At 53.0% G+C, this 24,460-nt stretch overlaps 59 non-coding genes across 59 annotated transcripts; 22 read left to right on the top strand and 37 right to left on the bottom strand.

Moving 5' to 3' along the window:
- Positions 1 to 217: 217 nt before the first annotated feature.
- Trnai-uau (transfer RNA isoleucine (anticodon UAU)) lies at positions 218 to 309 on the bottom strand. The gene is given in 2 exon segments: positions 218 to 253; positions 272 to 309. It is a non-coding gene; the product is annotated as a tRNA-Ile (tRNA).
- A 377-nt stretch (positions 310 to 686) lies between these two features.
- Positions 687 to 759, top strand: Trnar-acg (transfer RNA arginine (anticodon ACG)). The gene has a single exon. It is a non-coding gene; the product is annotated as a tRNA-Arg (tRNA).
- A 598-nt stretch (positions 760 to 1,357) lies between these two features.
- On the bottom strand, positions 1,358 to 1,429 carry Trnad-guc (transfer RNA aspartic acid (anticodon GUC)). The gene has a single exon. It is a non-coding gene; the product is annotated as a tRNA-Asp (tRNA).
- Positions 1,430 to 1,536: 107 nt separating this feature from the next.
- On the bottom strand, positions 1,537 to 1,608 carry Trnad-guc (transfer RNA aspartic acid (anticodon GUC)). The gene has a single exon. It is a non-coding gene; the product is annotated as a tRNA-Asp (tRNA).
- A 284-nt stretch (positions 1,609 to 1,892) lies between these two features.
- Trnai-uau (transfer RNA isoleucine (anticodon UAU)) lies at positions 1,893 to 1,984 on the bottom strand. Its single transcript is given in 2 exon segments — positions 1,893 to 1,928; positions 1,947 to 1,984. It is a non-coding gene; the product is annotated as a tRNA-Ile (tRNA).
- Positions 1,985 to 2,361: 377 nt separating this feature from the next.
- Positions 2,362 to 2,434, top strand: Trnar-acg (transfer RNA arginine (anticodon ACG)). The gene has a single exon. It is a non-coding gene; the product is annotated as a tRNA-Arg (tRNA).
- A 598-nt stretch (positions 2,435 to 3,032) lies between these two features.
- Positions 3,033 to 3,104, bottom strand: Trnad-guc (transfer RNA aspartic acid (anticodon GUC)). The gene has a single exon. It is a non-coding gene; the product is annotated as a tRNA-Asp (tRNA).
- A 107-nt stretch (positions 3,105 to 3,211) lies between these two features.
- On the bottom strand, positions 3,212 to 3,283 carry Trnad-guc (transfer RNA aspartic acid (anticodon GUC)). The gene has a single exon. It is a non-coding gene; the product is annotated as a tRNA-Asp (tRNA).
- A 284-nt stretch (positions 3,284 to 3,567) lies between these two features.
- Positions 3,568 to 3,659, bottom strand: Trnai-uau (transfer RNA isoleucine (anticodon UAU)). The gene is given in 2 exon segments: positions 3,568 to 3,603; positions 3,622 to 3,659. It is a non-coding gene; the product is annotated as a tRNA-Ile (tRNA).
- A 377-nt stretch (positions 3,660 to 4,036) lies between these two features.
- On the top strand, positions 4,037 to 4,109 carry Trnar-acg (transfer RNA arginine (anticodon ACG)). Its single transcript has one exon. It is a non-coding gene; the product is annotated as a tRNA-Arg (tRNA).
- A 598-nt stretch (positions 4,110 to 4,707) lies between these two features.
- On the bottom strand, positions 4,708 to 4,779 carry Trnad-guc (transfer RNA aspartic acid (anticodon GUC)). The gene has a single exon. It is a non-coding gene; the product is annotated as a tRNA-Asp (tRNA).
- A 107-nt stretch (positions 4,780 to 4,886) lies between these two features.
- On the bottom strand, positions 4,887 to 4,958 carry Trnad-guc (transfer RNA aspartic acid (anticodon GUC)). Its single transcript has one exon. It is a non-coding gene; the product is annotated as a tRNA-Asp (tRNA).
- A 284-nt stretch (positions 4,959 to 5,242) lies between these two features.
- Positions 5,243 to 5,334, bottom strand: Trnai-uau (transfer RNA isoleucine (anticodon UAU)). Its single transcript is given in 2 exon segments — positions 5,243 to 5,278; positions 5,297 to 5,334. It is a non-coding gene; the product is annotated as a tRNA-Ile (tRNA).
- A 377-nt stretch (positions 5,335 to 5,711) lies between these two features.
- Trnar-acg (transfer RNA arginine (anticodon ACG)) lies at positions 5,712 to 5,784 on the top strand. Its single transcript has one exon. It is a non-coding gene; the product is annotated as a tRNA-Arg (tRNA).
- Positions 5,785 to 6,382: 598 nt separating this feature from the next.
- Positions 6,383 to 6,454, bottom strand: Trnad-guc (transfer RNA aspartic acid (anticodon GUC)). Its single transcript has one exon. It is a non-coding gene; the product is annotated as a tRNA-Asp (tRNA).
- A 107-nt stretch (positions 6,455 to 6,561) lies between these two features.
- On the bottom strand, positions 6,562 to 6,633 carry Trnad-guc (transfer RNA aspartic acid (anticodon GUC)). The gene has a single exon. It is a non-coding gene; the product is annotated as a tRNA-Asp (tRNA).
- A 284-nt stretch (positions 6,634 to 6,917) lies between these two features.
- On the bottom strand, positions 6,918 to 7,009 carry Trnai-uau (transfer RNA isoleucine (anticodon UAU)). Its single transcript is given in 2 exon segments — positions 6,918 to 6,953; positions 6,972 to 7,009. It is a non-coding gene; the product is annotated as a tRNA-Ile (tRNA).
- Positions 7,010 to 7,386: 377 nt separating this feature from the next.
- On the top strand, positions 7,387 to 7,459 carry Trnar-acg (transfer RNA arginine (anticodon ACG)). The gene has a single exon. It is a non-coding gene; the product is annotated as a tRNA-Arg (tRNA).
- Positions 7,460 to 8,057: 598 nt separating this feature from the next.
- Trnad-guc (transfer RNA aspartic acid (anticodon GUC)) lies at positions 8,058 to 8,129 on the bottom strand. The gene has a single exon. It is a non-coding gene; the product is annotated as a tRNA-Asp (tRNA).
- Positions 8,130 to 8,236: 107 nt separating this feature from the next.
- Trnad-guc (transfer RNA aspartic acid (anticodon GUC)) lies at positions 8,237 to 8,308 on the bottom strand. The gene has a single exon. It is a non-coding gene; the product is annotated as a tRNA-Asp (tRNA).
- A 284-nt stretch (positions 8,309 to 8,592) lies between these two features.
- Positions 8,593 to 8,684, bottom strand: Trnai-uau (transfer RNA isoleucine (anticodon UAU)). The gene is given in 2 exon segments: positions 8,593 to 8,628; positions 8,647 to 8,684. It is a non-coding gene; the product is annotated as a tRNA-Ile (tRNA).
- A 377-nt stretch (positions 8,685 to 9,061) lies between these two features.
- On the top strand, positions 9,062 to 9,134 carry Trnar-acg (transfer RNA arginine (anticodon ACG)). Its single transcript has one exon. It is a non-coding gene; the product is annotated as a tRNA-Arg (tRNA).
- Positions 9,135 to 9,732: 598 nt separating this feature from the next.
- Positions 9,733 to 9,804, bottom strand: Trnad-guc (transfer RNA aspartic acid (anticodon GUC)). Its single transcript has one exon. It is a non-coding gene; the product is annotated as a tRNA-Asp (tRNA).
- Positions 9,805 to 9,911: 107 nt separating this feature from the next.
- Positions 9,912 to 9,983, bottom strand: Trnad-guc (transfer RNA aspartic acid (anticodon GUC)). The gene has a single exon. It is a non-coding gene; the product is annotated as a tRNA-Asp (tRNA).
- Positions 9,984 to 10,267: 284 nt separating this feature from the next.
- Positions 10,268 to 10,359, bottom strand: Trnai-uau (transfer RNA isoleucine (anticodon UAU)). The gene is given in 2 exon segments: positions 10,268 to 10,303; positions 10,322 to 10,359. It is a non-coding gene; the product is annotated as a tRNA-Ile (tRNA).
- Positions 10,360 to 10,736: 377 nt separating this feature from the next.
- Positions 10,737 to 10,809, top strand: Trnar-acg (transfer RNA arginine (anticodon ACG)). The gene has a single exon. It is a non-coding gene; the product is annotated as a tRNA-Arg (tRNA).
- Positions 10,810 to 11,407: 598 nt separating this feature from the next.
- Positions 11,408 to 11,479, bottom strand: Trnad-guc (transfer RNA aspartic acid (anticodon GUC)). The gene has a single exon. It is a non-coding gene; the product is annotated as a tRNA-Asp (tRNA).
- A 107-nt stretch (positions 11,480 to 11,586) lies between these two features.
- On the bottom strand, positions 11,587 to 11,658 carry Trnad-guc (transfer RNA aspartic acid (anticodon GUC)). Its single transcript has one exon. It is a non-coding gene; the product is annotated as a tRNA-Asp (tRNA).
- Positions 11,659 to 11,942: 284 nt separating this feature from the next.
- Trnai-uau (transfer RNA isoleucine (anticodon UAU)) lies at positions 11,943 to 12,034 on the bottom strand. The gene is given in 2 exon segments: positions 11,943 to 11,978; positions 11,997 to 12,034. It is a non-coding gene; the product is annotated as a tRNA-Ile (tRNA).
- Positions 12,035 to 12,411: 377 nt separating this feature from the next.
- Trnar-acg (transfer RNA arginine (anticodon ACG)) lies at positions 12,412 to 12,484 on the top strand. Its single transcript has one exon. It is a non-coding gene; the product is annotated as a tRNA-Arg (tRNA).
- Positions 12,485 to 12,771: 287 nt separating this feature from the next.
- Trnam-cau (transfer RNA methionine (anticodon CAU)) lies at positions 12,772 to 12,843 on the top strand. The gene has a single exon. It is a non-coding gene; the product is annotated as a tRNA-Met (tRNA).
- Positions 12,844 to 13,082: 239 nt separating this feature from the next.
- On the bottom strand, positions 13,083 to 13,154 carry Trnad-guc (transfer RNA aspartic acid (anticodon GUC)). The gene has a single exon. It is a non-coding gene; the product is annotated as a tRNA-Asp (tRNA).
- Positions 13,155 to 13,593: 439 nt separating this feature from the next.
- Positions 13,594 to 13,685, bottom strand: Trnai-uau (transfer RNA isoleucine (anticodon UAU)). The gene is given in 2 exon segments: positions 13,594 to 13,629; positions 13,648 to 13,685. It is a non-coding gene; the product is annotated as a tRNA-Ile (tRNA).
- Positions 13,686 to 14,062: 377 nt separating this feature from the next.
- Trnar-acg (transfer RNA arginine (anticodon ACG)) lies at positions 14,063 to 14,135 on the top strand. The gene has a single exon. It is a non-coding gene; the product is annotated as a tRNA-Arg (tRNA).
- A 287-nt stretch (positions 14,136 to 14,422) lies between these two features.
- Positions 14,423 to 14,494, top strand: Trnam-cau (transfer RNA methionine (anticodon CAU)). Its single transcript has one exon. It is a non-coding gene; the product is annotated as a tRNA-Met (tRNA).
- A 239-nt stretch (positions 14,495 to 14,733) lies between these two features.
- Trnad-guc (transfer RNA aspartic acid (anticodon GUC)) lies at positions 14,734 to 14,805 on the bottom strand. The gene has a single exon. It is a non-coding gene; the product is annotated as a tRNA-Asp (tRNA).
- A 439-nt stretch (positions 14,806 to 15,244) lies between these two features.
- Positions 15,245 to 15,336, bottom strand: Trnai-uau (transfer RNA isoleucine (anticodon UAU)). Its single transcript is given in 2 exon segments — positions 15,245 to 15,280; positions 15,299 to 15,336. It is a non-coding gene; the product is annotated as a tRNA-Ile (tRNA).
- Positions 15,337 to 15,713: 377 nt separating this feature from the next.
- Positions 15,714 to 15,786, top strand: Trnar-acg (transfer RNA arginine (anticodon ACG)). Its single transcript has one exon. It is a non-coding gene; the product is annotated as a tRNA-Arg (tRNA).
- Positions 15,787 to 16,073: 287 nt separating this feature from the next.
- On the top strand, positions 16,074 to 16,145 carry Trnam-cau (transfer RNA methionine (anticodon CAU)). The gene has a single exon. It is a non-coding gene; the product is annotated as a tRNA-Met (tRNA).
- A 239-nt stretch (positions 16,146 to 16,384) lies between these two features.
- On the bottom strand, positions 16,385 to 16,456 carry Trnad-guc (transfer RNA aspartic acid (anticodon GUC)). Its single transcript has one exon. It is a non-coding gene; the product is annotated as a tRNA-Asp (tRNA).
- A 439-nt stretch (positions 16,457 to 16,895) lies between these two features.
- Positions 16,896 to 16,987, bottom strand: Trnai-uau (transfer RNA isoleucine (anticodon UAU)). The gene is given in 2 exon segments: positions 16,896 to 16,931; positions 16,950 to 16,987. It is a non-coding gene; the product is annotated as a tRNA-Ile (tRNA).
- Positions 16,988 to 17,364: 377 nt separating this feature from the next.
- On the top strand, positions 17,365 to 17,437 carry Trnar-acg (transfer RNA arginine (anticodon ACG)). Its single transcript has one exon. It is a non-coding gene; the product is annotated as a tRNA-Arg (tRNA).
- A 287-nt stretch (positions 17,438 to 17,724) lies between these two features.
- Trnam-cau (transfer RNA methionine (anticodon CAU)) lies at positions 17,725 to 17,796 on the top strand. Its single transcript has one exon. It is a non-coding gene; the product is annotated as a tRNA-Met (tRNA).
- Positions 17,797 to 18,035: 239 nt separating this feature from the next.
- Trnad-guc (transfer RNA aspartic acid (anticodon GUC)) lies at positions 18,036 to 18,107 on the bottom strand. The gene has a single exon. It is a non-coding gene; the product is annotated as a tRNA-Asp (tRNA).
- Positions 18,108 to 18,546: 439 nt separating this feature from the next.
- On the bottom strand, positions 18,547 to 18,638 carry Trnai-uau (transfer RNA isoleucine (anticodon UAU)). Its single transcript is given in 2 exon segments — positions 18,547 to 18,582; positions 18,601 to 18,638. It is a non-coding gene; the product is annotated as a tRNA-Ile (tRNA).
- Positions 18,639 to 19,015: 377 nt separating this feature from the next.
- On the top strand, positions 19,016 to 19,088 carry Trnar-acg (transfer RNA arginine (anticodon ACG)). Its single transcript has one exon. It is a non-coding gene; the product is annotated as a tRNA-Arg (tRNA).
- A 598-nt stretch (positions 19,089 to 19,686) lies between these two features.
- On the bottom strand, positions 19,687 to 19,758 carry Trnad-guc (transfer RNA aspartic acid (anticodon GUC)). Its single transcript has one exon. It is a non-coding gene; the product is annotated as a tRNA-Asp (tRNA).
- Positions 19,759 to 19,865: 107 nt separating this feature from the next.
- Positions 19,866 to 19,937, bottom strand: Trnad-guc (transfer RNA aspartic acid (anticodon GUC)). The gene has a single exon. It is a non-coding gene; the product is annotated as a tRNA-Asp (tRNA).
- Positions 19,938 to 20,221: 284 nt separating this feature from the next.
- On the bottom strand, positions 20,222 to 20,313 carry Trnai-uau (transfer RNA isoleucine (anticodon UAU)). Its single transcript is given in 2 exon segments — positions 20,222 to 20,257; positions 20,276 to 20,313. It is a non-coding gene; the product is annotated as a tRNA-Ile (tRNA).
- A 377-nt stretch (positions 20,314 to 20,690) lies between these two features.
- On the top strand, positions 20,691 to 20,763 carry Trnar-acg (transfer RNA arginine (anticodon ACG)). The gene has a single exon. It is a non-coding gene; the product is annotated as a tRNA-Arg (tRNA).
- A 287-nt stretch (positions 20,764 to 21,050) lies between these two features.
- Trnam-cau (transfer RNA methionine (anticodon CAU)) lies at positions 21,051 to 21,122 on the top strand. The gene has a single exon. It is a non-coding gene; the product is annotated as a tRNA-Met (tRNA).
- Positions 21,123 to 21,361: 239 nt separating this feature from the next.
- On the bottom strand, positions 21,362 to 21,433 carry Trnad-guc (transfer RNA aspartic acid (anticodon GUC)). Its single transcript has one exon. It is a non-coding gene; the product is annotated as a tRNA-Asp (tRNA).
- A 439-nt stretch (positions 21,434 to 21,872) lies between these two features.
- Positions 21,873 to 21,964, bottom strand: Trnai-uau (transfer RNA isoleucine (anticodon UAU)). Its single transcript is given in 2 exon segments — positions 21,873 to 21,908; positions 21,927 to 21,964. It is a non-coding gene; the product is annotated as a tRNA-Ile (tRNA).
- Positions 21,965 to 22,341: 377 nt separating this feature from the next.
- Positions 22,342 to 22,414, top strand: Trnar-acg (transfer RNA arginine (anticodon ACG)). Its single transcript has one exon. It is a non-coding gene; the product is annotated as a tRNA-Arg (tRNA).
- A 287-nt stretch (positions 22,415 to 22,701) lies between these two features.
- On the top strand, positions 22,702 to 22,773 carry Trnam-cau (transfer RNA methionine (anticodon CAU)). The gene has a single exon. It is a non-coding gene; the product is annotated as a tRNA-Met (tRNA).
- A 239-nt stretch (positions 22,774 to 23,012) lies between these two features.
- Positions 23,013 to 23,084, bottom strand: Trnad-guc (transfer RNA aspartic acid (anticodon GUC)). The gene has a single exon. It is a non-coding gene; the product is annotated as a tRNA-Asp (tRNA).
- A 439-nt stretch (positions 23,085 to 23,523) lies between these two features.
- Positions 23,524 to 23,615, bottom strand: Trnai-uau (transfer RNA isoleucine (anticodon UAU)). The gene is given in 2 exon segments: positions 23,524 to 23,559; positions 23,578 to 23,615. It is a non-coding gene; the product is annotated as a tRNA-Ile (tRNA).
- A 377-nt stretch (positions 23,616 to 23,992) lies between these two features.
- On the top strand, positions 23,993 to 24,065 carry Trnar-acg (transfer RNA arginine (anticodon ACG)). Its single transcript has one exon. It is a non-coding gene; the product is annotated as a tRNA-Arg (tRNA).
- A 287-nt stretch (positions 24,066 to 24,352) lies between these two features.
- Positions 24,353 to 24,424, top strand: Trnam-cau (transfer RNA methionine (anticodon CAU)). Its single transcript has one exon. It is a non-coding gene; the product is annotated as a tRNA-Met (tRNA).
- Positions 24,425 to 24,460: the final 36 nt, after the last annotated feature.

The raw sequence follows: 24,460 nt of genomic DNA, 5'->3' as shown, positions 1-24,460 counted from the left end.
ACGGCGAGTGATAGTGCAGCAATTAAAAATCGGATGTCTCTCCCCGGCGGGGAATCGAACCCCGGTCTCCCGGGTGACAGGAGGGGATACTAACCACTATACTACCGAGGAAGACGCAGCTACCGTATCGAATGCACGATTATATTCCTCAAATAGCTGATACATCTCAAACGTAGCCTCCTGTTGCTGTCAGAGACTGTGCCACGAAATAAAAATATGCCCCAGGAGAGGCTCGAACTCACAACCCCGGCATTGCGCACGGCTACTGCCTTATAAGTACCGTGCGCTAACCAATTGCGCCACTGGGGCTACAACACAGGGCCCTCAGTCAGTGGTATTCACTTTGCTGGAAACTAGTGGTGGCCACAGAAACATATGTTCGCCACCTGGTGCCATACTGCGACTTTTGCACCTGACTACGAATGGTTCGTGCTATTCTTGCTTCATATGCTACGCTTACATGCACATCAACCGGCTCTCGTCGTCGAGAAAACATGCGAAAAAGCGCGCCTTGCCTTCTGCTACCTGTCGAACAGCGAGAGCAGATGCGTGGCAAGCTCTAAGTTCTGCAGGCGCACTGCGGCCACGCAGCTGGACGAGAGGTACCTTCCTTGGGAGCTTGCTGAGCCGTGGAGAACACATTTCTTAGCGAATTGCACTTGTCTCGTAGACAAAACGCTGCCGGTGGCCCTGTGGCGCAACGGATAACGCGTCTGACTACGGATCAGAAGATTCCAGGTTCGAATCTTGGCAGGGTCGGCATTTTGTTAGTTTCCGACGAGTAGCTGGGCAGTGGATTTCGTATGTCGCCGCATCGTGGAGTGCTTTGTTACTCCTGTGCTTCTCGCAGCTGCATGTCGGGGCGATCGTGGTAAATATCGCTGCCTGCAAGCGTCAGCGTAGCGTCAGTCGAGCAAAGTCGAGACAAGTCAAGCTGAGAGCTGTAGGAGATGTTACGCAATCACATGTAGGCGTGTGAAAGCGACGCAGACAACACTGCCCAGGTGTGAGACGTGATGTGACGAAGAGCCAGTACTCTCCCACACAGCAGAGTGGCGCAGTGGAAGCGTGCTGGGCCCATAACCCAGCGGTCCGTGGATCGAAACCACGCTCTGCTAAAAATATTTCTTTTGCAGACTGTGTCCAGCTCGATTACTACGCCCAGAGCGTCGGCTGGGGTGCTTTGATTCAGCCTCAGTAGCAAACCCTGATGTGTGAAGAATGCAAGGACCACTTCCTAAGATGTGGCATTTTTTTTTAGATTTTGCACCAACTACACTCCTTGATCGCAAACTTTATGCTCTTCCGATCCCCATACGCGCAACTCTCGAACAGGTTTGTGAGATAAAAATCGCATCTCCCCGGCGGGGAATCGAACCCCGGTCTCCCGCGTGACAGGCGGGGATACTAACCACTATACTACCGAGGATGCACTGTAGACAGCTGCCTGTGTGGGAGACACATGTTGCTAGTACCTGCAAACGTCCTACACTAAGTTCGGCGAGTGATAGTGCAGCAATTAAAAATCGGATGTCTCTCCCCGGCGGGGAATCGAACCCCGGTCTCCCGGGTGACAGGCGGGGATACTAACCACTATACTACCGAGGATGCGCTGTAGGCAGCTGCCTGTGTGGGAGACACATGTTGCTAGTACCTGCAAACGTCCTACACTAAGACGGCGAGTGATAGTGCAGCAATTAAAAATCGGATGTCTCTCCCCGGCGGGGAATCGAACCCCGGTCTCCCGGGTGACAGGAGGGGATACTAACCACTATACTACCGAGGAAGACGCAGCTACCGTATCGAATGCACGATTATATTCCTCAAATAGCTGATACATCTCAAACGTAGCCTCCTGTTGCTGTCAGAGACTGTGCCACGAAATAAAAATATGCCCCAGGAGAGGCTCGAACTCACAACCCCGGCATTGCGCACGGCTACTGCCTTATAAGTACCGTGCGCTAACCAATTGCGCCACTGGGGCTACAACACAGGGCCCTCAGTCAGTGGTATTCACTTTGCTGGAAACTAGTGGTGGCCACAGAAACATATGTTCGCCACCTGGTGCCATACTGCGACTTTTGCACCTGACTACGAATGGTTCGTGCTATTCTTGCTTCATATGCTACGCTTACATGCACATCAACCGGCTCTCGTCGTCGAGAAAACATGCGAAAAAGCGCGCCTTGCCTTCTGCTACCTGTCGAACAGCGAGAGCAGATGCGTGGCAAGCTCTAAGTTCTGCAGGCGCACTGCGGCCACGCAGCTGGACGAGAGGTACCTTCCTTGGGAGCTTGCTGAGCCGTGGAGAACACATTTCTTAGCGAATTGCACTTGTCTCGTAGACAAAACGCTGCCGGTGGCCCTGTGGCGCAACGGATAACGCGTCTGACTACGGATCAGAAGATTCCAGGTTCGAATCTTGGCAGGGTCGGCATTTTGTTAGTTTCCGACGAGTAGCTGGGCAGTGGATTTCGTATGTCGCCGCATCGTGGAGTGCTTTGTTACTCCTGTGCTTCTCGCAGCTGCATGTCGGGGCGATCGTGGTAAATATCGCTGCCTGCAAGCGTCAGCGTAGCGTCAGTCGAGCAAAGTCGAGACAAGTCAAGCTGAGAGCTGTAGGAGATGTTACGCAATCACATGTAGGCGTGTGAAAGCGACGCAGACAACACTGCCCAGGTGTGAGACGTGATGTGACGAAGAGCCAGTACTCTCCCACACAGCAGAGTGGCGCAGTGGAAGCGTGCTGGGCCCATAACCCAGCGGTCCGTGGATCGAAACCACGCTCTGCTAAAAATATTTCTTTTGCAGACTGTGTCCAGCTCGATTACTACGCCCAGAGCGTCGGCTGGGGTGCTTTGATTCAGCCTCAGTAGCAAACCCTGATGTGTGAAGAATGCAAGGACCACTTCCTAAAATGTGGCATTTTTTTTTAGATTTTGCACCAACTACACTCCTTGATCGCAAACTTTATGCTCTTCCGATCCCCATACGCGCAACTCTCGAACAGGTTTGTGAGATAAAAATCGCATCTCCCCGGCGGGGAATCGAACCCCGGTCTCCCGCGTGACAGGCGGGGATACTAACCACTATACTACCGAGGATGCACTGTAGACAGCTGCCTGTGTGGGAGACACATGTTGCTAGTACCTGCAAACGTCCTACACTAAGTTCGGCGAGTGATAGTGCAGCAATTAAAAATCGGATGTCTCTCCCCGGCGGGGAATCGAACCCCGGTCTCCCGGGTGACAGGCGGGGATACTAACCACTATACTACCGAGGATGCGCTGTAGGCAGCTGCCTGTGTGGGAGACACATGTTGCTAGTACCTGCAAACGTCCTACACTAAGACGGCGAGTGATAGTGCAGCAATTAAAAATCGGATGTCTCTCCCCGGCGGGGAATCGAACCCCGGTCTCCCGGGTGACAGGAGGGGATACTAACCACTATACTACCGAGGAAGACGCAGCTACCGTATCGAATGCACGATTATATTCCTCAAATAGCTGATACATCTCAAACGTAGCCTCCTGTTGCTGTCAGAGACTGTGCCACGAAATAAAAATATGCCCCAGGAGAGGCTCGAACTCACAACCCCGGCATTGCGCACGGCTACTGCCTTATAAGTACCGTGCGCTAACCAATTGCGCCACTGGGGCTACAACACAGGGCCCTCAGTCAGTGGTATTCACTTTGCTGGAAACTAGTGGTGGCCACAGAAACATATGTTCGCCACCTGGTGCCATACTGCGACTTTTGCACCTGACTACGAATGGTTCGTGCTATTCTTGCTTCATATGCTACGCTTACATGCACATCAACCGGCTCTCGTCGTCGAGAAAACATGCGAAAAAGCGCGCCTTGCCTTCTGCTACCTGTCGAACAGCGAGAGCAGATGCGTGGCAAGCTCTAAGTTCTGCAGGCGCACTGCGGCCACGCAGCTGGACGAGAGGTACCTTCCTTGGGAGCTTGCTGAGCCGTGGAGAACACATTTCTTAGCGAATTGCACTTGTCTCGTAGACAAAACGCTGCCGGTGGCCCTGTGGCGCAACGGATAACGCGTCTGACTACGGATCAGAAGATTCCAGGTTCGAATCTTGGCAGGGTCGGCATTTTGTTAGTTTCCGACGAGTAGCTGGGCAGTGGATTTCGTATGTCGCCGCATCGTGGAGTGCTTTGTTACTCCTGTGCTTCTCGCAGCTGCATGTCGGGGCGATCGTGGTAAATATCGCTGCCTGCAAGCGTCAGCGTAGCGTCAGTCGAGCAAAGTCGAGACAAGTCAAGCTGAGAGCTGTAGGAGATGTTACGCAATCACATGTAGGCGTGTGAAAGCGACGCAGACAACACTGCCCAGGTGTGAGACGTGATGTGACGAAGAGCCAGTACTCTCCCACACAGCAGAGTGGCGCAGTGGAAGCGTGCTGGGCCCATAACCCAGCGGTCCGTGGATCGAAACCACGCTCTGCTAAAAATATTTCTTTTGCAGACTGTGTCCAGCTCGATTACTACGCCCAGAGCGTCGGCTGGGGTGCTTTGATTCAGCCTCAGTAGCAAACCCTGATGTGTGAAGAATGCAAGGACCACTTCCTAAGATGTGGCATTTTTTTTTAGATTTTGCACCAACTACACTCCTTGATCGCAAACTTTATGCTCTTCCGATCCCCATACGCGCAACTCTCGAACAGGTTTGTGAGATAAAAATCGCATCTCCCCGGCGGGGAATCGAACCCCGGTCTCCCGCGTGACAGGCGGGGATACTAACCACTATACTACCGAGGATGCACTGTAGACAGCTGCCTGTGTGGGAGACACATGTTGCTAGTACCTGCAAACGTCCTACACTAAGTTCGGCGAGTGATAGTGCAGCAATTAAAAATCGGATGTCTCTCCCCGGCGGGGAATCGAACCCCGGTCTCCCGGGTGACAGGCGGGGATACTAACCACTATACTACCGAGGATGCGCTGTAGGCAGCTGCCTGTGTGGGAGACACATGTTGCTAGTACCTGCAAACGTCCTACACTAAGACGGCGAGTGATAGTGCAGCAATTAAAAATCGGATGTCTCTCCCCGGCGGGGAATCGAACCCCGGTCTCCCGGGTGACAGGAGGGGATACTAACCACTATACTACCGAGGAAGACGCAGCTACCGTATCGAATGCACGATTATATTCCTCAAATAGCTGATACATCTCAAACGTAGCCTCCTGTTGCTGTCAGAGACTGTGCCACGAAATAAAAATATGCCCCAGGAGAGGCTCGAACTCACAACCCCGGCATTGCGCACGGCTACTGCCTTATAAGTACCGTGCGCTAACCAATTGCGCCACTGGGGCTACAACACAGGGCCCTCAGTCAGTGGTATTCACTTTGCTGGAAACTAGTGGTGGCCACAGAAACATATGTTCGCCACCTGGTGCCATACTGCGACTTTTGCACCTGACTACGAATGGTTCGTGCTATTCTTGCTTCATATGCTACGCTTACATGCACATCAACCGGCTCTCGTCGTCGAGAAAACATGCGAAAAAGCGCGCCTTGCCTTCTGCTACCTGTCGAACAGCGAGAGCAGATGCGTGGCAAGCTCTAAGTTCTGCAGGCGCACTGCGGCCACGCAGCTGGACGAGAGGTACCTTCCTTGGGAGCTTGCTGAGCCGTGGAGAACACATTTCTTAGCGAATTGCACTTGTCTCGTAGACAAAACGCTGCCGGTGGCCCTGTGGCGCAACGGATAACGCGTCTGACTACGGATCAGAAGATTCCAGGTTCGAATCTTGGCAGGGTCGGCATTTTGTTAGTTTCCGACGAGTAGCTGGGCAGTGGATTTCGTATGTCGCCGCATCGTGGAGTGCTTTGTTACTCCTGTGCTTCTCGCAGCTGCATGTCGGGGCGATCGTGGTAAATATCGCTGCCTGCAAGCGTCAGCGTAGCGTCAGTCGAGCAAAGTCGAGACAAGTCAAGCTGAGAGCTGTAGGAGATGTTACGCAATCACATGTAGGCGTGTGAAAGCGACGCAGACAACACTGCCCAGGTGTGAGACGTGATGTGACGAAGAGCCAGTACTCTCCCACACAGCAGAGTGGCGCAGTGGAAGCGTGCTGGGCCCATAACCCAGCGGTCCGTGGATCGAAACCACGCTCTGCTAAAAATATTTCTTTTGCAGACTGTGTCCAGCTCGATTACTACGCCCAGAGCGTCGGCTGGGGTGCTTTGATTCAGCCTCAGTAGCAAACCCTGATGTGTGAAGAATGCAAGGACCACTTCCTAAGATGTGGCATTTTTTTTTAGATTTTGCACCAACTACACTCCTTGATCGCAAACTTTATGCTCTTCCGATCCCCATACGCGCAACTCTCGAACAGGTTTGTGAGATAAAAATCGCATCTCCCCGGCGGGGAATCGAACCCCGGTCTCCCGCGTGACAGGCGGGGATACTAACCACTATACTACCGAGGATGCACTGTAGACAGCTGCCTGTGTGGGAGACACATGTTGCTAGTACCTGCAAACGTCCTACACTAAGTTCGGCGAGTGATAGTGCAGCAATTAAAAATCGGATGTCTCTCCCCGGCGGGGAATCGAACCCCGGTCTCCCGGGTGACAGGCGGGGATACTAACCACTATACTACCGAGGATGCGCTGTAGGCAGCTGCCTGTGTGGGAGACACATGTTGCTAGTACCTGCAAACGTCCTACACTAAGACGGCGAGTGATAGTGCAGCAATTAAAAATCGGATGTCTCTCCCCGGCGGGGAATCGAACCCCGGTCTCCCGGGTGACAGGAGGGGATACTAACCACTATACTACCGAGGAAGACGCAGCTACCGTATCGAATGCACGATTATATTCCTCAAATAGCTGATACATCTCAAACGTAGCCTCCTGTTGCTGTCAGAGACTGTGCCACGAAATAAAAATATGCCCCAGGAGAGGCTCGAACTCACAACCCCGGCATTGCGCACGGCTACTGCCTTATAAGTACCGTGCGCTAACCAATTGCGCCACTGGGGCTACAACACAGGGCCCTCAGTCAGTGGTATTCACTTTGCTGGAAACTAGTGGTGGCCACAGAAACATATGTTCGCCACCTGGTGCCATACTGCGACTTTTGCACCTGACTACGAATGGTTCGTGCTATTCTTGCTTCATATGCTACGCTTACATGCACATCAACCGGCTCTCGTCGTCGAGAAAACATGCGAAAAAGCGCGCCTTGCCTTCTGCTACCTGTCGAACAGCGAGAGCAGATGCGTGGCAAGCTCTAAGTTCTGCAGGCGCACTGCGGCCACGCAGCTGGACGAGAGGTACCTTCCTTGGGAGCTTGCTGAGCCGTGGAGAACACATTTCTTAGCGAATTGCACTTGTCTCGTAGACAAAACGCTGCCGGTGGCCCTGTGGCGCAACGGATAACGCGTCTGACTACGGATCAGAAGATTCCAGGTTCGAATCTTGGCAGGGTCGGCATTTTGTTAGTTTCCGACGAGTAGCTGGGCAGTGGATTTCGTATGTCGCCGCATCGTGGAGTGCTTTGTTACTCCTGTGCTTCTCGCAGCTGCATGTCGGGGCGATCGTGGTAAATATCGCTGCCTGCAAGCGTCAGCGTAGCGTCAGTCGAGCAAAGTCGAGACAAGTCAAGCTGAGAGCTGTAGGAGATGTTACGCAATCACATGTAGGCGTGTGAAAGCGACGCAGACAACACTGCCCAGGTGTGAGACGTGATGTGACGAAGAGCCAGTACTCTCCCACACAGCAGAGTGGCGCAGTGGAAGCGTGCTGGGCCCATAACCCAGCGGTCCGTGGATCGAAACCACGCTCTGCTAAAAATATTTCTTTTGCAGACTGTGTCCAGCTCGATTACTACGCCCAGAGCGTCGGCTGGGGTGCTTTGATTCAGCCTCAGTAGCAAACCCTGATGTGTGAAGAATGCAAGGACCACTTCCTAAGATGTGGCATTTTTTTTTAGATTTTGCACCAACTACACTCCTTGATCGCAAACTTTATGCTCTTCCGATCCCCATACGCGCAACTCTCGAACAGGTTTGTGAGATAAAAATCGCATCTCCCCGGCGGGGAATCGAACCCCGGTCTCCCGCGTGACAGGCGGGGATACTAACCACTATACTACCGAGGATGCACTGTAGACAGCTGCCTGTGTGGGAGACACATGTTGCTAGTACCTGCAAACGTCCTACACTAAGTTCGGCGAGTGATAGTGCAGCAATTAAAAATCGGATGTCTCTCCCCGGCGGGGAATCGAACCCCGGTCTCCCGGGTGACAGGCGGGGATACTAACCACTATACTACCGAGGATGCGCTGTAGGCAGCTGCCTGTGTGGGAGACACATGTTGCTAGTACCTGCAAACGTCCTACACTAAGACGGCGAGTGATAGTGCAGCAATTAAAAATCGGATGTCTCTCCCCGGCGGGGAATCGAACCCCGGTCTCCCGGGTGACAGGAGGGGATACTAACCACTATACTACCGAGGAAGACGCAGCTACCGTATCGAATGCACGATTATATTCCTCAAATAGCTGATACATCTCAAACGTAGCCTCCTGTTGCTGTCAGAGACTGTGCCACGAAATAAAAATATGCCCCAGGAGAGGCTCGAACTCACAACCCCGGCATTGCGCACGGCTACTGCCTTATAAGTACCGTGCGCTAACCAATTGCGCCACTGGGGCTACAACACAGGGCCCTCAGTCAGTGGTATTCACTTTGCTGGAAACTAGTGGTGGCCACAGAAACATATGTTCGCCACCTGGTGCCATACTGCGACTTTTGCACCTGACTACGAATGGTTCGTGCTATTCTTGCTTCATATGCTACGCTTACATGCACATCAACCGGCTCTCGTCGTCGAGAAAACATGCGAAAAAGCGCGCCTTGCCTTCTGCTACCTGTCGAACAGCGAGAGCAGATGCGTGGCAAGCTCTAAGTTCTGCAGGCGCACTGCGGCCACGCAGCTGGACGAGAGGTACCTTCCTTGGGAGCTTGCTGAGCCGTGGAGAACACATTTCTTAGCGAATTGCACTTGTCTCGTAGACAAAACGCTGCCGGTGGCCCTGTGGCGCAACGGATAACGCGTCTGACTACGGATCAGAAGATTCCAGGTTCGAATCTTGGCAGGGTCGGCATTTTGTTAGTTTCCGACGAGTAGCTGGGCAGTGGATTTCGTATGTCGCCGCATCGTGGAGTGCTTTGTTACTCCTGTGCTTCTCGCAGCTGCATGTCGGGGCGATCGTGGTAAATATCGCTGCCTGCAAGCGTCAGCGTAGCGTCAGTCGAGCAAAGTCGAGACAAGTCAAGCTGAGAGCTGTAGGAGATGTTACGCAATCACATGTAGGCGTGTGAAAGCGACGCAGACAACACTGCCCAGGTGTGAGACGTGATGTGACGAAGAGCCAGTACTCTCCCACACAGCAGAGTGGCGCAGTGGAAGCGTGCTGGGCCCATAACCCAGCGGTCCGTGGATCGAAACCACGCTCTGCTAAAAATATTTGTTTTGCAGACTGTGTCCAGCTCGATTACTACGCCCAGAGCGTCGGCTGGGGTGCTTTGATTCAGCCTCAGTAGCAAACCCTGATGTGTGAAGAATGCAAGGACCACTTCCTAAGATGTGGCATTTTTTTTTAGATTTTGCACCAACTACACTCCTTGATCGCAAACTTTATGCTCTTCCGATCCCCATACGCGCAACTCTCGAACAGGTTTGTGAGATAAAAATCGCATCTCCCCGGCGGGGAATCGAACCCCGGTCTCCCGCGTGACAGGCGGGGATACTAACCACTATACTACCGAGGATGCACTGTAGACAGCTGCCTGTGTGGGAGACACATGTTGCTAGTACCTGCAAACGTCCTACACTAAGTTCGGCGAGTGATAGTGCAGCAATTAAAAATCGGATGTCTCTCCCCGGCGGGGAATCGAACCCCGGTCTCCCGGGTGACAGGCGGGGATACTAACCACTATACTACCGAGGATGCGCTGTAGGCAGCTGCCTGTGTGGGAGACACATGTTGCTAGTACCTGCAAACGTCCTACACTAAGACGGCGAGTGATAGTGCAGCAATTAAAAATCGGATGTCTCTCCCCGGCGGGGAATCGAACCCCGGTCTCCCGGGTGACAGGAGGGGATACTAACCACTATACTACCGAGGAAGACGCAGCTACCGTATCGAATGCACGATTATATTCCTCAAATAGCTGATACATCTCAAACGTAGCCTCCTGTTGCTGTCAGAGACTGTGCCACGAAATAAAAATATGCCCCAGGAGAGGCTCGAACTCACAACCCCGGCATTGCGCACGGCTACTGCCTTATAAGTACCGTGCGCTAACCAATTGCGCCACTGGGGCTACAACACAGGGCCCTCAGTCAGTGGTATTCACTTTGCTGGAAACTAGTGGTGGCCACAGAAACATATGTTCGCCACCTGGTGCCATACTGCGACTTTTGCACCTGACTACGAATGGTTCGTGCTATTCTTGCTTCATATGCTACGCTTACATGCACATCAACCGGCTCTCGTCGTCGAGAAAACATGCGAAAAAGCGCGCCTTGCCTTCTGCTACCTGTCGAACAGCGAGAGCAGATGCGTGGCAAGCTCTAAGTTCTGCAGGCGCACTGCGGCCACGCAGCTGGACGAGAGGTACCTTCCTTGGGAGCTTGCTGAGCCGTGGAGAACACATTTCTTAGCGAATTGCACTTGTCTCGTAGACAAAACGCTGCCGGTGGCCCTGTGGCGCAACGGATAACGCGTCTGACTACGGATCAGAAGATTCCAGGTTCGAATCTTGGCAGGGTCGGCATTTTGTTAGTTTCCGACGAGTAGCTGGGCAGTGGATTTCGTATGTCGCCGCATCGTGGAGTGCTTTGTTACTCCTGTGCTTCTCGCAGCTGCATGTCGGGGCGATCGTGGTAAATATCGCTGCCTGCAAGCGTCAGCGTAGCGTCAGTCGAGCAAAGTCGAGACAAGTCAAGCTGAGAGCTGTAGGAGATGTTACGCAATCACATGTAGGCGTGTGAAAGCGACGCAGACAACACTGCCCAGGTGTGAGACGTGATGTGACGAAGAGCCAGTACTCTCCCACACAGCAGAGTGGCGCAGTGGAAGCGTGCTGGGCCCATAACCCAGCGGTCCGTGGATCGAAACCACGCTCTGCTAAAAATATTTCTTTTGCAGACTGTGTCCAGCTCGATTACTACGCCCAGAGCGTCGGCTGGGGTGCTTTGATTCAGCCTCAGTAGCAAACCCTGATGTGTGAAGAATGCAAGGACCACTTCCTAAGATGTGGCATTTTTTTTTAGATTTTGCACCAACTACACTCCTTGATCGCAAACTTTATGCTCTTCCGATCCCCATACGCGCAACTCTCGAACAGGTTTGTGAGATAAAAATCGCATCTCCCCGGCGGGGAATCGAACCCCGGTCTCCCGCGTGACAGGCGGGGATACTAACCACTATACTACCGAGGATGCACTGTAGACAGCTGCCTGTGTGGGAGACACATGTTGCTAGTACCTGCAAACGTCCTACACTAAGTTCGGCGAGTGATAGTGCAGCAATTAAAAATCGGATGTCTCTCCCCGGCGGGGAATCGAACCCCGGTCTCCCGGGTGACAGGCGGGGATACTAACCACTATACTACCGAGGATGCGCTGTAGGCAGCTGCCTGTGTGGGAGACACATGTTGCTAGTACCTGCAAACGTCCTACACTAAGACGGCGAGTGATAGTGCAGCAATTAAAAATCGGATGTCTCTCCCCGGCGGGGAATCGAACCCCGGTCTCCCGGGTGACAGGAGGGGATACTAACCACTATACTACCGAGGAAGACGCAGCTACCGTATCGAATGCACGATTATATTCCTCAAATAGCTGATACATCTCAAACGTAGCCTCCTGTTGCTGTCAGAGACTGTGCCACGAAATAAAAATATGCCCCAGGAGAGGCTCGAACTCACAACCCCGGCATTGCGCACGGCTACTGCCTTATAAGTACCGTGCGCTAACCAATTGCGCCACTGGGGCTACAACACAGGGCCCTCAGTCAGTGGTATTCACTTTGCTGGAAACTAGTGGTGGCCACAGAAACATATGTTCGCCACCTGGTGCCATACTGCGACTTTTGCACCTGACTACGAATGGTTCGTGCTATTCTTGCTTCATATGCTACGCTTACATGCACATCAACCGGCTCTCGTCGTTGAGAAAACATGCGAAAAAGCGCGCCTTGCCTTCTGCTACCTGTCGAACAGCGAGAGCAGATGCGTGGCAAGCTCTAAGTTCTGCAGGCGCACTGCGGCCACGCAGCTGGACGAGAGGTACCTTCCTTGGGAGCTTGCTGAGCCGTGGAGAACACATTTCTTAGCGAATTGCACTTGTCTCGTAGACAAAACGCTGCCGGTGGCCCTGTGGCGCAACGGATAACGCGTCTGACTACGGATCAGAAGATTCCAGGTTCGAATCTTGGCAGGGTCGGCATTTTGTTAGTTTCCGACGAGTAGCTGGGCAGTGGATTTCGTATGTCGCCGCATCGTGGAGTGCTTTGTTACTCCTGTGCTTCTCGCAGCTGCATGTCGGGGCGATCGTGGTAAATATCGCTGCCTGCAAGCGTCAGCGTAGCGTCAGTCGAGCAAAGTCGAGACAAGTCAAGCTGAGAGCTGTAGGAGATGTTACGCAATCACATGTAGGCGTGTGAAAGCGACGCAGACAACACTGCCCAGGTGTGAGACGTGATGTGACGAAGAGCCAGTACTCTCCCACACAGCAGAGTGGCGCAGTGGAAGCGTGCTGGGCCCATAACCCAGAGGTCCGTGGATCGAAACCACGCTCTGCTAAAAATATTTCTTTTGCAGACTGTGTCCAGCTCGATTACTACGCCCAGAGCGTCGGCTGGGGTGCTTTGATTCAGCCTCAGTAGCAAACCCTGATGTGTGAAGAATGCAAGGACCACTTCCTAAGATGTGGCATTTTTTTTTAGATTTTGCACCAACTACACTCCTTGATCGCAAACTTTATGCTCTTCCGATCCCCATACGCGCAACTCTCGAACAGGTTTGTGAGATAAAAATCGCATCTCCACGGCGGGGAATCGAACCCCGGTCTCCCGCGTGACAGGCGGGGATACTAACCACTATACTACCGAGGATGCACTGTAGACAGCTGCCTGTGTGGGAGACACATGTTGCTAGTACCTGCAAACGTCCTACACTAAGTTCGGCGAGTGATAGTGCAGCAATTAAAAATCGGATGTCTCTCCCCGGCGGGGAATCGAACCCCGGTCTCCCGGGTGACAGGCTGGGATACTAACCACTATACTACCGAGGATGCGCTGTAGGCAGCTGCCTGTGTGGGAGACACATGTTGCTAGTACCTGCAAACGTCCTACACTAAGACGGCGAGTGATAGTGCAGCAATTAAAAATCGGATGTCTCTCCCCGGCGGGGAATCGAACCCCGGTCTCCCGGGTGACTACCGAGGAAGACGCAGCTACCGTATCGAATGCACGATTATATTCCTCAAATAGCTGATACATCTCAAACGTAGCCTCCTGTTGCTGTCAGAGACTGTGCCACGAAATAAAAATATGCCCCAGGAGAGGCTCGAACTCACAACCCCGGCATTGCGCACGGCTACTGCCTTATAAGTACCGTGCGCTAACCAATTGCGCCACTGGGGCTACAACACAGGGCCCTCAGTCAGTGGTATTCACTTTGCTGGAAACTAGTGGTGGCCACAGAAACATATGTTCGCCACCTGGTGCCATACTGCGACTTTTGCACCTGACTACGAATGGTTCGTGCTATTCTTGCTTCATATGCTACGCTTACATGCACATCAACCGGCTCTCGTCGTCGAGAAAACATGCGAAAAAGCGCGCCTTGCCTTCTGCTACCTGTCGAACAGCGAGAGCAGATGCGTGGCAAGCTCTAAGTTCTGCAGGCGCACTGCGGCCACGCAGCTGGACGAGAGGTACCTTCCTTGGGAGCTTGCTGAGCCGTGGAGAACACATTTCTTAGCGAATTGCACTTGTCTCGTAGACAAAACGCTGCCGGTGGCCCTGTGGCGCAACGGATAACGCGTCTGACTACGGATCAGAAGATTCCAGGTTCGAATCTTGGCAGGGTCGGCATTTTGTTAGTTTCCGACGAGTAGCTGGGCAGTGGATTTCGTATGTCGCCGCATCGTGGAGTGCTTTGTTACTCCTGTGCTTCTCGCAGCTGCATGTCGGGGCGATCGTGGTAAATATCGCTGCCTGCAAGCGTCAGCGTAGCGTCAGTCGAGCAAAGTCGAGACAAGTCAAGCTGAGAGCTGTAGGAGATGTTACGCAATCACATGTAGGCGTGTGAAAGCGACGCAGACAACACTGCCCAGGTGTGAGACGTGATGTGACGAAGAGCCAGTACTCTCCCACACAGCAGAGTGGCGCAGTGGAAGCGTGCTGGGCCCATAACCCAGAGGTCCGTGGATCGAAACCACGCTCTGCTAAAAATATTTCTTTTGCAGACTGTGTCCAGCTCGATTACTACGCCCAGAGCGTCGGCTGGGGTGCTTTGATTCAGCCTCAGTAGCAAACCCTGATGTGTGAAGAATGCAAGGACCACTTCCTAAGATGTGGCATTTTTTTTTAGATTTTGCACCAACTACACTCCTTGATCGCAAACTTTATGCTCTTCCGATCCCCATACGCGCAACTCTCGAACAGGTTTGTGAGATAAAAATCGCATCTCCACGGCGGGGAATCGAACCCCGGTCTCCCGCGTGACAGGCGGGGATACTAACCACTATACTACCGAGGATGCACTGTAGACAGCTGCCTGTGTGGGAGACACATGTTGCTAGTACCTGCAAACGTCCTACACTAAGTTCGGCGAGTGATAGTGCAGCAATTAAAAATCGGATGTCTCTCCCCGGCGGGGAATCGAACCCCGGTCTCCCGGGTGACAGGCTGGGATACTAACCACTATACTACCGAGGATGCGCTGTAGGCAGCTGCCTGTGTGGGAGACACATGTTGCTAGTACCTGCAAACGTCCTACACTAAGACGGCGAGTGATAGTGCAGCAATTAAAAATCGGATGTCTCTCCCCGGCGGGGAATCGAACCCCGGTCTCCCGGGTGACTACCGAGGAAGACGCAGCTACCGTATCGAATGCACGATTATATTCCTCAAATAGCTGATACATCTCAAACGTAGCCTCCTGTTGCTGTCAGAGACTGTGCCACGAAATAAAAATATGCCCCAGGAGAGGCTCGAACTCACAACCCCGGCATTGCGCACGGCTACTGCCTTATAAGTACCGTGCGCTAACCAATTGCGCCACTGGGGCTACAACACAGGGCCCTCAGTCAGTGGTATTCACTTTGCTGGAAACTAGTGGTGGCCACAGAAACATATGTTCGCCACCTGGTGCCATACTGCGACTTTTGCACCTGACTACGAATGGTTCGTGCTATTCTTGCTTCATATGCTACGCTTACATGCACATCAACCGGCTCTCGTCGTCGAGAAAACATGCGAAAAAGCGCGCCTTGCCTTCTGCTACCTGTCGAACAGCGAGAGCAGATGCGTGGCAAGCTCTAAGTTCTGCAGGCGCACTGCGGCCACGCAGCTGGACGAGAGGTACCTTCCTTGGGAGCTTGCTGAGCCGTGGAGAACACATTTCTTAGCGAATTGCACTTGTCTCGTAGACAAAACGCTGCCGGTGGCCCTGTGGCGCAACGGATAACGCGTCTGACTACGGATCAGAAGATTCCAGGTTCGAATCTTGGCAGGGTCGGCATTTTGTTAGTTTCCGACGAGTAGCTGGGCAGTGGATTTCGTATGTCGCCGCATCGTGGAGTGCTTTGTTACTCCTGTGCTTCTCGCAGCTGCATGTCGGGGCGATCGTGGTAAATATCGCTGCCTGCAAGCGTCAGCGTAGCGTCAGTCGAGCAAAGTCGAGACAAGTCAAGCTGAGAGCTGTAGGAGATGTTACGCAATCACATGTAGGCGTGTGAAAGCGACGCAGACAACACTGCCCAGGTGTGAGACGTGATGTGACGAAGAGCCAGTACTCTCCCACACAGCAGAGTGGCGCAGTGGAAGCGTGCTGGGCCCATAACCCAGAGGTCCGTGGATCGAAACCACGCTCTGCTAAAAATATTTCTTTTGCAGACTGTGTCCAGCTCGATTACTACGCCCAGAGCGTCGGCTGGGGTGCTTTGATTCAGCCTCAGTAGCAAACCCTGATGTGTGAAGAATGCATGGACCACTTCCTAAGATGTGGCATTTTTTTTTAGATTTTGCACCAACTACACTCCTTGATCGCAAACTTTATGCTCTTCCGATCCCCATACGCGCAACTCTCGAACAGGTTTGTGAGATAAAAATCGCATCTCCACGGCGGGGAATCGAACCCCGGTCTCCCGCGTGACAGGCGGGGATACTAACCACTATACTACCGAGGATGCACTGTAGACAGCTGCCTGTGTGGGAGACACATGTTGCTAGTACCTGCAAACGTCCTACACTAAGTTCGGCGAGTGATAGTGCAGCAATTAAAAATCGGATGTCTCTCCCCGGCGGGGAATCGAACCCCGGTCTCCCGGGTGACAGGCTGGGATACTAACCACTATACTACCGAGGATGCGCTGTAGGCAGCTGCCTGTGTGGGAGACACATGTTGCTAGTACCTGCAAACGTCCTACACTAAGACGGCGAGTGATAGTGCAGCAATTAAAAATCGGATGTCTCTCCCCGGCGGGGAATCGAACCCCGGTCTCCCGGGTGACTACCGAGGAAGACGCAGCTACCGTATCGAATGCACGATTATATTCCTCAAATAGCTGATACATCTCAAACGTAGCCTCCTGTTGCTGTCAGAGACTGTGCCACGAAATAAAAATATGCCCCAGGAGAGGCTCGAACTCACAACCCCGGCATTGCGCACGGCTACTGCCTTATAAGTACCGTGCGCTAACCAATTGCGCCACTGGGGCTACAACACAGGGCCCTCAGTCAGTGGTATTCACTTTGCTGGAAACTAGTGGTGGCCACAGAAACATATGTTCGCCACCTGGTGCCATACTGCGACTTTTGCACCTGACTACGAATGGTTCGTGCTATTCTTGCTTCATATGCTACGCTTACATGCACATCAACCGGCTCTCGTCGTCGAGAAAACATGCGAAAAAGCGCGCCTTGCCTTCTGCTACCTGTCGAACAGCGAGAGCAGATGCGTGGCAAGCTCTAAGTTCTGCAGGCGCACTGCGGCCACGCAGCTGGACGAGAGGTACCTTCCTTGGGAGCTTGCTGAGCCGTGGAGAACACATTTCTTAGCGAATTGCACTTGTCTCGTAGACAAAACGCTGCCGGTGGCCCTGTGGCGCAACGGATAACGCGTCTGACTACGGATCAGAAGATTCCAGGTTCGAATCTTGGCAGGGTCGGCATTTTGTTAGTTTCCGACGAGTAGCTGGGCAGTGGATTTCGTATGTCGCCGCATCGTGGAGTGCTTTGTTACTCCTGTGCTTCTCGCAGCTGCATGTCGGGGCGATCGTGGTAAATATCGCTGCCTGCAAGCGTCAGCGTAGCGTCAGTCGAGCAAAGTCGAGACAAGTCAAGCTGAGAGCTGTAGGAGATGTTACGCAATCACATGTAGGCGTGTGAAAGCGACGCAGACAACACTGCCCAGGTGTGAGACGTGATGTGACGAAGAGCCAGTACTCTCCCACACAGCAGAGTGGCGCAGTGGAAGCGTGCTGGGCCCATAACCCAGAGGTCCGTGGATCGAAACCACGCTCTGCTAAAAATATTTCTTTTGCAGACTGTGTCCAGCTCGATTACTACGCCCAGAGCGTCGGCTGGGGTGCTTTGATTCAGCCTCAGTAGCAAACCCTGATGTGTGAAGAATGCAAGGACCACTTCCTAAGATGTGGCATTTTTTTTTAGATTTTGCACCAACTACACTCCTTGATCGCAAACTTTATGCTCTTCCGATCCCCATACGCGCAACTCTCGAACAGGTTTGTGAGATAAAAATCGCATCTCCACGGCGGGGAATCGAACCCCGGTCTCCCGCGTGACAGGCGGGGATACTAACCACTATACTACCGAGGATGCACTGTAGACAGCTGCCTGTGTGGGAGACACATGTTGCTAGTACCTGCAAACGTCCTACACTAAGTTCGGCGAGTGATAGTGCAGCAATTAAAAATCGGATGTCTCTCCCCGGCGGGGAATCGAACCCCGGTCTCCCGGGTGACAGGCTGGGATACTAACCACTATACTACCGAGGATGCGCTGTAGGCAGCTGCCTGTGTGGGAGACACATGTTGCTAGTACCTGCAAACGTCCTACACTAAGACGGCGAGTGATAGTGCAGCAATTAAAAATCGGATGTCTCTCCCCGGCGGGGAATCGAACCCCGGTCTCCCGGGTGACTACCGAGGAAGACGCAGCTACCGTATCGAATGCACGATTATATTCCTCAAATAGCTGATACATCTCAAACGTAGCCTCCTGTTGCTGTCAGAGACTGTGCCACGAAATAAAAATATGCCCCAGGAGAGGCTCGAACTCACAACCCCGGCATTGCGCACGGCTACTGCCTTATAAGTACCGTGCGCTAACCAATTGCGCCACTGGGGCTACAACACAGGGCCCTCAGTCAGTGGTATTCACTTTGCTGGAAACTAGTGGTGGCCACAGAAACATATGTTCGCCACCTGGTGCCATACTGCGACTTTTGCACCTGACTACGAATGGTTCGTGCTATTCTTGCTTCATATGCTACGCTTACATGCACATCAACCGGCTCTCGTCGTCGAGAAAACATGCGAAAAAGCGCGCCTTGCCTTCTGCTACCTGTCGAACAGCGAGAGCAGATGCGTGGCAAGCTCTAAGTTCTGCAGGCGCACTGCGGCCACGCAGCTGGACGAGAGGTACCTTCCTTGGGAGCTTGCTGAGCCGTGGAGAACACATTTCTTAGCGAATTGCACTTGTCTCGTAGACAAAACGCTGCCGGTGGCCCTGTGGCGCAACGGATAACGCGTCTGACTACGGATCAGAAGATTCCAGGTTCGAATCTTGGCAGGGTCGGCATTTTGTTAGTTTCCGACGAGTAGCTGGGCAGTGGATTTCGTATGTCGCCGCATCGTGGAGTGCTTTGTTACTCCTGTGCTTCTCGCAGCTGCATGTCGGGGCGATCGTGGTAAATATCGCTGCCTGCAAGCGTCAGCGTAGCGTCAGTCGAGCAAAGTCGAGACAAGTCAAGCTGAGAGCTGTAGGAGATGTTACGCAATCACATGTAGGCGTGTGAAAGCGACGCAGACAACACTGCCCAGGTGTGAGACGTGATGTGACGAAGAGCCAGTACTCTCCCACACAGCAGAGTGGCGCAGTGGAAGCGTGCTGGGCCCATAACCCAGCGGTCCGTGGATCGAAACCACGCTCTGCTAAAAATATTTCTTTTGCAGACTGTGTCCAGCTCGATTACTACGCCCAGAGCGTCGGCTGGGGTGCTTTGATTCAGCCTCAGTAGCAAACCCTGATGTGTGAAGAATGCAAGGACCACTTCCTAAGATGTGGCATTTTTTTTTAGATTTTGCACCAACTACACTCCTTGATCGCAAACTTTATGCTCTTCCGATCCCCATACGCGCAACTCTCGAACAGGTTTGTGAGATAAAAATCGCATCTCCCCGGCGGGGAATCGAACCCCGGTCTCCCGCGTGACAGGCGGGGATACTAACCACTATACTACCGAGGATGCACTGTAGACAGCTGCCTGTGTGGGAGACACATGTTGCTAGTACCTGCAAACGTCCTACACTAAGTTCGGCGAGTGATAGTGCAGCAATTAAAAATCGGATGTCTCTCCCCGGCGGGGAATCGAACCCCGGTCTCCCGGGTGACAGGCGGGGATACTAACCACTATACTACCGAGGATGCGCTGTAGGCAGCTGCCTGTGTGGGAGACACATGTTGCTAGTACCTGCAAACGTCCTACACTAAGACGGCGAGTGATAGTGCAGCAATTAAAAATCGGATGTCTCTCCCCGGCGGGGAATCGAACCCCGGTCTCCCGGGTGACAGGAGGGGATACTAACCACTATACTACCGAGGAAGACGCAGCTACCGTATCGAATGCACGATTATATTCCTCAAATAGCTGATACATCTCAAACGTAGCCTCCTGTTGCTGTCAGAGACTGTGCCACGAAATAAAAATATGCCCCAGGAGAGGCTCGAACTCACAACCCCGGCATTGCGCACGGCTACTGCCTTATAAGTACCGTGCGCTAACCAATTGCGCCACTGGGGCTACAACACAGGGCCCTCAGTCAGTGGTATTCACTTTGCTGGAAACTAGTGGTGGCCACAGAAACATATGTTCGCCACCTGGTGCCATACTGCGACTTTTGCACCTGACTACGAATGGTTCGTGCTATTCTTGCTTCATATGCTACGCTTACATGCACATCAACCGGCTCTCGTCGTCGAGAAAACATGCGAAAAAGCGCGCCTTGCCTTCTGCTACCTGTCGAACAGCGAGAGCAGATGCGTGGCAAGCTCTAAGTTCTGCAGGCGCACTGCGGCCACGCAGCTGGACGAGAGGTACCTTCCTTGGGAGCTTGCTGAGCCGTGGAGAACACATTTCTTAGCGAATTGCACTTGTCTCGTAGACAAAACGCTGCCGGTGGCCCTGTGGCGCAACGGATAACGCGTCTGACTACGGATCAGAAGATTCCAGGTTCGAATCTTGGCAGGGTCGGCATTTTGTTAGTTTCCGACGAGTAGCTGGGCAGTGGATTTCGTATGTCGCCGCATCGTGGAGTGCTTTGTTACTCCTGTGCTTCTCGCAGCTGCATGTCGGGGCGATCGTGGTAAATATCGCTGCCTGCAAGCGTCAGCGTAGCGTCAGTCGAGCAAAGTCGAGACAAGTCAAGCTGAGAGCTGTAGGAGATGTTACGCAATCACATGTAGGCGTGTGAAAGCGACGCAGACAACACTGCCCAGGTGTGAGACGTGATGTGACGAAGAGCCAGTACTCTCCCACACAGCAGAGTGGCGCAGTGGAAGCGTGCTGGGCCCATAACCCAGAGGTCCGTGGATCGAAACCACGCTCTGCTAAAAATATTTCTTTTGCAGACTGTGTCCAGCTCGATTACTACGCCCAGAGCGTCGGCTGGGGTGCTTTGATTCAGCCTCAGTAGCAAACCCTGATGTGTGAAGAATGCAAGGACCACTTCCTAAGATGTGGCATTTTTTTTTAGATTTTGCACCAACTACACTCCTTGATCGCAAACTTTATGCTCTTCCGATCCCCATACGCGCAACTCTCGAACAGGTTTGTGAGATAAAAATCGCATCTCCACGGCGGGGAATCGAACCCCGGTCTCCCGCGTGACAGGCGGGGATACTAACCACTATACTACCGAGGATGCACTGTAGACAGCTGCCTGTGTGGGAGACACATGTTGCTAGTACCTGCAAACGTCCTACACTAAGTTCGGCGAGTGATAGTGCAGCAATTAAAAATCGGATGTCTCTCCCCGGCGGGGAATCGAACCCCGGTCTCCCGGGTGACAGGCTGGGATACTAACCACTATACTACCGAGGATGCGCTGTAGGCAGCTGCCTGTGTGGGAGACACATGTTGCTAGTACCTGCAAACGTCCTACACTAAGACGGCGAGTGATAGTGCAGCAATTAAAAATCGGATGTCTCTCCCCGGCGGGGAATCGAACCCCGGTCTCCCGGGTGACTACCGAGGAAGACGCAGCTACCGTATCGAATGCACGATTATATTCCTCAAATAGCTGATACATCTCAAACGTAGCCTCCTGTTGCTGTCAGAGACTGTGCCACGAAATAAAAATATGCCCCAGGAGAGGCTCGAACTCACAACCCCGGCATTGCGCACGGCTACTGCCTTATAAGTACCGTGCGCTAACCAATTGCGCCACTGGGGCTACAACACAGGGCCCTCAGTCAGTGGTATTCACTTTGCTGGAAACTAGTGGTGGCCACAGAAACATATGTTCGCCACCTGGTGCCATACTGCGACTTTTGCACCTGACTACGAATGGTTCGTGCTATTCTTGCTTCATATGCTACGCTTACATGCACATCAACCGGCTCTCGTCGTCGAGAAAACATGCGAAAAAGCGCGCCTTGCCTTCTGCTACCTGTCGAACAGCGAGAGCAGATGCGTGGCAAGCTCTAAGTTCTGCAGGCGCACTGCGGCCACGCAGCTGGACGAGAGGTACCTTCCTTGGGAGCTTGCTGAGCCGTGGAGAACACATTTCTTAGCGAATTGCACTTGTCTCGTAGACAAAACGCTGCCGGTGGCCCTGTGGCGCAACGGATAACGCGTCTGACTACGGATCAGAAGATTCCAGGTTCGAATCTTGGCAGGGTCGGCATTTTGTTAGTTTCCGACGAGTAGCTGGGCAGTGGATTTCGTATGTCGCCGCATCGTGGAGTGCTTTGTTACTCCTGTGCTTCTCGCAGCTGCATGTCGGGGCGATCGTGGTAAATATCGCTGCCTGCAAGCGTCAGCGTAGCGTCAGTCGAGCAAAGTCGAGACAAGTCAAGCTGAGAGCTGTAGGAGATGTTACGCAATCACATGTAGGCGTGTGAAAGCGACGCAGACAACACTGCCCAGGTGTGAGACGTGATGTGACGAAGAGCCAGTACTCTCCCACACAGCAGAGTGGCGCAGTGGAAGCGTGCTGGGCCCATAACCCAGAGGTCCGTGGATCGAAACCACGCTCTGCTAAAAATATTTCTTTTGCAGACTGTGTCCAGCTCGATTACTACGCCCAGAGCGTCGGCTGGGGTGCTTTGATTCAGCCTCAGTAGCAAACCCTGATGTGTGAAGAATGCATGGACCACTTCCTAAGATGTGGCATTTTTTTTTAGATTTTGCACCAACTACACTCCTTGATCGCAAACTTTATGCTCTTCCGATCCCCATACGCGCAACTCTCGAACAGGTTTGTGAGATAAAAATCGCATCTCCACGGCGGGGAATCGAACCCCGGTCTCCCGCGTGACAGGCGGGGATACTAACCACTATACTACCGAGGATGCACTGTAGACAGCTGCCTGTGTGGGAGACACATGTTGCTAGTACCTGCAAACGTCCTACACTAAGTTCGGCGAGTGATAGTGCAGCAATTAAAAATCGGATGTCTCTCCCCGGCGGGGAATCGAACCCCGGTCTCCCGGGTGACAGGCTGGGATACTAACCACTATACTACCGAGGATGCGCTGTAGGCAGCTGCCTGTGTGGGAGACACATGTTGCTAGTACCTGCAAACGTCCTACACTAAGACGGCGAGTGATAGTGCAGCAATTAAAAATCGGATGTCTCTCCCCGGCGGGGAATCGAACCCCGGTCTCCCGGGTGACTACCGAGGAAGACGCAGCTACCGTATCGAATGCACGATTATATTCCTCAAATAGCTGATACATCTCAAACGTAGCCTCCTGTTGCTGTCAGAGACTGTGCCACGAAATAAAAATATGCCCCAGGAGAGGCTCGAACTCACAACCCCGGCATTGCGCACGGCTACTGCCTTATAAGTACCGTGCGCTAACCAATTGCGCCACTGGGGCTACAACACAGGGCCCTCAGTCAGTGGTATTCACTTTGCTGGAAACTAGTGGTGGCCACAGAAACATATGTTCGCCACCTGGTGCCATACTGCGACTTTTGCACCTGACTACGAATGGTTCGTGCTATTCTTGCTTCATATGCTACGCTTACATGCACATCAACCGGCTCTCGTCGTCGAGAAAACATGCGAAAAAGCGCGCCTTGCCTTCTGCTACCTGTCGAACAGCGAGAGCAGATGCGTGGCAAGCTCTAAGTTCTGCAGGCGCACTGCGGCCACGCAGCTGGACGAGAGGTACCTTCCTTGGGAGCTTGCTGAGCCGTGGAGAACACATTTCTTAGCGAATTGCACTTGTCTCGTAGACAAAACGCTGCCGGTGGCCCTGTGGCGCAACGGATAACGCGTCTGACTACGGATCAGAAGATTCCAGGTTCGAATCTTGGCAGGGTCGGCATTTTGTTAGTTTCCGACGAGTAGCTGGGCAGTGGATTTCGTATGTCGCCGCATCGTGGAGTGCTTTGTTACTCCTGTGCTTCTCGCAGCTGCATGTCGGGGCGATCGTGGTAAATATCGCTGCCTGCAAGCGTCAGCGTAGCGTCAGTCGAGCAAAGTCGAGACAAGTCAAGCTGAGAGCTGTAGGAGATGTTACGCAATCACATGTAGGCGTGTGAAAGCGACGCAGACAACACTGCCCAGGTGTGAGACGTGATGTGACGAAGAGCCAGTACTCTCCCACACAGCAGAGTGGCGCAGTGGAAGCGTGCTGGGCCCATAACCCAGAGGTCCGTGGATCGAAACCACGCTCTGCTAAAAATATTTCTTTTGCAGACTGTGTCCAGCTCGATT

Source organism: Schistocerca cancellata, unplaced genomic scaffold (assembly GCF_023864275.1).
Source record: "Schistocerca cancellata isolate TAMUIC-IGC-003103 unplaced genomic scaffold, iqSchCanc2.1 HiC_scaffold_756, whole genome shotgun sequence".
Lineage (NCBI taxonomy): Eukaryota > Metazoa > Arthropoda > Insecta > Orthoptera > Acrididae > Schistocerca > Schistocerca cancellata.
The sequence above is the reverse complement of the archived record's forward strand: the minus strand, read 5'-3'. Positions and strand labels throughout refer to the sequence as shown.